This window comes from Salvelinus sp. IW2-2015, linkage group LG19, assembly GCF_002910315.2.
Source record: "Salvelinus sp. IW2-2015 linkage group LG19, ASM291031v2, whole genome shotgun sequence".
NCBI classification, from domain to species: domain Eukaryota; kingdom Metazoa; phylum Chordata; class Actinopteri; order Salmoniformes; family Salmonidae; genus Salvelinus; species Salvelinus sp. IW2-2015.
The window spans coordinates 16,457,689-16,463,397 of record NC_036859.1 but is presented as its reverse complement, the minus strand read 5'-3'; positions in this window follow the sequence as shown (position 1 = coordinate 16,463,397).

The following is a 5,709-nucleotide window of genomic DNA, read 5'->3' as shown; positions in this document are numbered from 1 at the left end:
TAGTTCCCCTTAAGCTCACCCTCCTTTGGTGGTGCTGCGCGTGTGTGTTGTCGTGCTTCTGTGTCGTTCGGTCGCTATTATGGTGTGCTGTGTGTGAATGGTGTGTTGGTGTTTTGTGTTGCGATGAGTGTGTGTTCATTTGGACATGTTTATAATGTAAGTTGAGGCAGCCTGGTTTCAGAGTGTAACTCTGCGATAAAGAAGAAAGCACCATGTCTCTCCAACACAGCAGATGTAGTGGCAGGTTGCTTGGAGCAAAGGTTCCCTCATTGGCCAGCTCACAAGAGTGATCATTAAACATATTGCATCATATTGCTTTACTCTGACTCAGTGTAACACAGCACCAAATGTACTCTCTGGGCAATTCCACTGTCAACAGAGTGATGCTGAGACTGAGGTTGCCTCACTTTCAAATGTATTGTTGAACAAAAGCCAACGATTGCAAATTAAAATCTGAGTCTCAGCATCCTTCTGTCACTACCATTTCTTAATGAGTGTTTTTTTTTATGTATCTTTCTAAACCACGACTTTTCAGTGTTATGCCTTGATTTCCCAAGAGCCAAACATGAAAATGCATGGAGGTATGACACCTTACACACCATTATGATGCAGAACACTGCAAGCGTATACCTCCCACATGCATATACACAGACTCACTGCACTGTGCCATTACACCCACATGTGACAAAACACAAGCCACACTGTCTCTAGGAACTCTATGACAGTTTCAGGGTACTTCTCAAATCCCCAGCTGCATTGGGCTTTTCTCAGCGCTATATCTCAATTTACCGGTCAATGACAACACATCGCTAGCGCTAGGTTGTGGATAGTTTTATAGTGTTAGTGTTAGTGAACCAAAAAAAGTTTGATTTAATCTCTGCGTTTTCACAAAGTTGCCACTGAGAGGAGAAGGGTTGAGGATCACTTTTAGTCTTCTCTGTGTTTTTAGGTCCGTTCAATTCCCTCTCACCTTGGCTTTTCTCTGAGTCTAATTGGGTTTCATTGATTTATCCGCTGTGACGCTGGCTTGGCACCAGCCTCTGCTGACCCTGCAGGAAAATACCAACCCTGCCGTCTAACAGCACTCTCTCTGCTCTGCTCCGCTCCCCAAACACACCAATTACAATGAGCCATGAATGATTGTGTCAGAGAAGCTGGAACCTCGTCAACCTGCCTGCCGCTCTTGCTAGCTCCCAGTAGTCCCACACATAAACACAATAGAGTATGAGATTAGTGTCTCTCTCTGAGAGAACCACAAATGGCCGGGGTTGGGGGTGTTGGTGTTTTACTGTAGCTTACACTTCTGTTCAGGGGTCTTGTTTAGAGCTTTGGCGGTCTAGTGGAGGACGTAGAGCCAGTTGGCTGGTTGTCTGGTTGTGTGAACCCGGGGACACGACCACAACCAGTCATAAGCAGCCTGACTAAAATGTGTGTCACCTTGAGCTCTCTGGAGGAGGTGTCCGGACACACACCCGTGGCCAGACAGGGTGTAAGAGGGAGGGAGAGAGACAAGGGTAGAGGAAGGAGAGATTTCTGGTCGTGACAAGTGCGACTTCAGGGCTGAGAGAGAGCGAGCTGGGTAATAATCTGAAGAAGATTCACACCTAAACTTTGATACTGTCTCTGTCCCCAAATCCCCCCCCCCCCTGTTCTCTTCTGTGTCTCTGTCACTCTCTCACTCTCCCTCCCTTTTTCTCCCTCCCTCTGTTCTCCTCATGCATTATAAATGGCTGATGATGACAATGACAGCTCCTCAGGTGTACACTGTACCGATTTGTTGTTCTGCTCACAGCCATAGCAGCCCCCCTCTACACCACCTGCTTGGCAGCGCCACACACGACACACCACACACCACACACACACACACACACACACACAACACACACACACACACACAACACACACACACACACACACACACAACACAAACAAACACAGCTGCTGTGTCAGCGGGACGCTTTGGCTAAGAGAAATGGGGTTATGTTCACTTTCTACATGGATCTGTTTTACACAACTGTAGGGGTGTTCAATCGAGCCATAACCCATCATGGGATATCGCTTTCACTTCTCTGTTTAGACAAACCACAAATGCTAATCATTTACATTCAACTCATACCACAACTTTGAACAGATTATTTTCAGTTATAATACAAGGTACGGCGGTGCTCAGTACCTTGTAGTGTTGAGGTGATATGAGTATATTGGCCAGTCAGACAGAGTCAAATGAGAGAGACAGCCTCCTCAGGTAAAAGAGGAGTCTTTTCAGCAGGTTGTCGGGGTGGCTCTGCCTGCCTCCTCACTGAGTCATGTGAGAACATAACATCCAATGAGCATCTGTTCCTGCTGTCTCCCCTCCCGATGGCTACTATTTTAGTATAAAGGAGGGATAGGTAGTGTATCCATTTGTGGTTCGTGAAAGGAAGAAAGAGAAAGATTAGAATGTGAAAACAATCAAAGCTATTGTATGACGTCCTTTTGTCAATCTGTCGTCACATTTTCAAACCTAAACACAATTAGCACAACATCCGTCTGTTGTGGACCAGACCATTAACAAATTCATGTTGTTTTCACAGAATATGCAATCAAATTAACAGGTTTCTAAAATGCTTACATTTTCTTTTACAAACAAACTTACCCAATACCAAAACTATGGATCTTTCTTGTCTTATTTCCAAATGCTTGCACACAGCATGGCAGAAATGAAGACCTAATGTTTTAGAACCTTAAATATATTGTAACATCTCTACTTCTGCCACAACAGCAGCTCAAAAGTATATTGAACAGCTGATATCATCCTTGAATGTACAGATCATTGAAACATTGAGAAATAGTTGATTTACTGTAAATTGGTGTAAATAGACCAACCACAGCTGAATTCCAATCACAATTGGAGACATAGCCATGTGTTTAAGTTATTTCAATTACAATGGACATACACAGTTAAAAGGACTCTTTGATTGATTTTATTCAATGTGGATACAGAACAGCACAGAGGAGCAGTGAGAGAAAAAATGATGTCTGGACAAGGGAAGGAATAGTTGGACCATGGAGAGGAGTAGCTGGACAGCAGGGAATGAGTAGATGGAGCAGGTGCCCAGAGGAGTACTGACCAGGGAGAGAGTAGCTGGACCAGGCAAAGGAGTAGTCGGACCAGGACAAGGAGAAGGAGAGGTAGGGGAGATGAGTAAGAATGCGTGTGGTGTTCAAAGGAGAGTAAGAGCTGTTGTCACTGATGAAATAAGACCACCATCATAGACCATGTGATAAACCAGGTCTATCACTAGAGAGCTGTGAAGAGGTTCACTCTAATACCATGGTATATCACTGAGAGAGGCTGGTAAGAGTCCACTCTAATCCATGGTCTATCACTGAGAAGAGGCTGTGAAAAGTCCACTCTAATACCCATGTCTATCACTGAGAGAGGCTGGTGAAAGAGTCCACTCTAATACCCATGGTCTATCACTGAGAAGGCTGGTGAAAGAGTCCACTCTAATCCATGGTCTATCACTGAGAGAGGCTGGTGAAGAGTCCACTCTAATCCTGGTCTATCACCGAGAGAGGCTGTGAAACACGTCCACTCTAATACCATGGTCTATCACTGAGAGAGGCTGGTGAAAGAGTCCACTCTAATACCATGGTCTATCACTGAGAGAGGCTGGTGAAAGAGTCTAATCTCAGACGGTGAACCGTGGCTTCCATTATCTGGATTTTTCAACAAACCAACAAGTAAGTAATGCATTTCACAAGGGCTTCTTCTATCATTACTGTTGCTATGTCCCACAGTAACTGTAGGCCACCAGTCCCAATGCAAATACATATGTTGTCTTTTTGATCCTCTAAAGGACGCAACGTCTTCCTCCCTCTGGGGGAAGAGGAAAGCTCCTCAGTGAAGACCAAGAGCATGCCATTGTAGGATTGGTCATTGCTGACAATGCAATAGAACTGAGAGAAATTCAGGCCAGAATTGTAGAGGACAACCTGGTATTCCACAATGTGGAAAGCATCAGCCTGACTCCCATCGCTCGGACTCTGACCAAACACATAGTTCGAATGAAACAGTTGCACACAGCTCCTTTTGAAAGGAACAGTGAGCGGGTCAAGGAACTCCGGCATAAGTACATCCAGGTATGGTGTCTATCCAATATTACTTGTTCTATAGTGAGTTTTACACTATGCTACTCTACATGTAAACATGGGTTACAGTACATACAGTAGGACATACTGAAAAGCATTTACACATACTGTTTGATTTCTTTCAGAGAGTCATGGAGTTGGAGGCTACACAGACCCCACATGAAATCATTTATGTAGACAAGGCAGGGTTTAACCTGGCAAAAACACGTCGGCGGGGAATAAAAGTCATCAGGAAAAGGGCCACCGTTGATGTGCAGAGTCAGAGAGGAGCAAATATCACAATGTGTGCTGCAGTCTCGAGTGCTGGTTTGGTCCTGCAGAAATGCCAGATTGGTCCCTACAACACTGAGCTCCTTCTTCTGTGTTTGGATGACCTCCACCAACAACTGGTGCCAGAAGCAGAAAGGGAACAGGTGGGAGGAAACATGAGGACATTGTGATTGCCTGGGACAATGTAGCATTCCACCATTCACATGCAATCACAAACTGGTTTGCAGCCCATCCAAGAATGGTTTCCCTTTTCCTCCCCTCTACTCGCCTTTCCTCAACCCCATTGAGGACATTTTTTTCTGCCTGGAGGTGGAAAGTGTATGATCATTGGCCACATGACCAAATGTCCCTCCTGGATGCAATGGATGCCGGCTGCAGAGACATCTCAGCTGAAGACTGCCAGGGATGGATAAGGCACGCCAAGCATTTCTATCCAAGGTGCATAGCGAGAGACGACATAAGATGGGATGTGGACGAGAACATGTGGCCAAATGCTGAAGATCGTGTAGATTAGAACAGGACTGTGCATTTTTGTGTTTTTTTTCCCTTCGGTTGCCTTTTTTACTGTAATTGTGTTTTATTTTTACACATTTGGAACCAAAGACCATGTATGTTGGATTTTTGTTGATCAGTGGCAGCATTTTCATGTTGCTAATAAAGCTTTTACTGCAGCAATTCTGCAGCAATTGTTACTATTTGTTTCTACTGTACATTCTATAAAGTAAAGATGACTCATTCACTTTTCGATAGTATGTTGCCAAAATGCACACATTCGACACTCAACCCAAAAAATGTAGAGTGGTTTACAGCAAAAAGAAACTGAATTATAAAAACAATACATTTCATATTGTCTATTGTCTGTAGGTAGAACTGAAACATGAAAAGTAATGCAGTTTTTGTAATGCCATCAACTGTTAGTATTTTGAAAGTCATTGTTGTCACGTTCTGACCTTAGTTTATTTTTATGTCTTTGTGTTAGGTTGGTCAGGGCGTGAGTTTGGGTTGGTAGTCTATGTTCTGTTTTCTATGTTGTATTTCTATGTCTGGCCTGATATGGTTCTCAATCAGAGGCAGCTGTCGATCGTTGTCTCTGATTGAGAATCACATTTAGGTAGCCTGTTTTCCCACTATGGGTTGTGGGTGTTTATTTTCTGTCTAGTGTCTGTTCACCTTACAGAACTGTTTCGTTTTTCTTATCGTTGTTATTTTTGTGAAGTGTTCAGTTTGAAATTAAAATATGATGAACACTTACCACGCTGCATTTTGGTCCTCTCCTTCCACCAAAGAGAATCGTTACAATTGTGC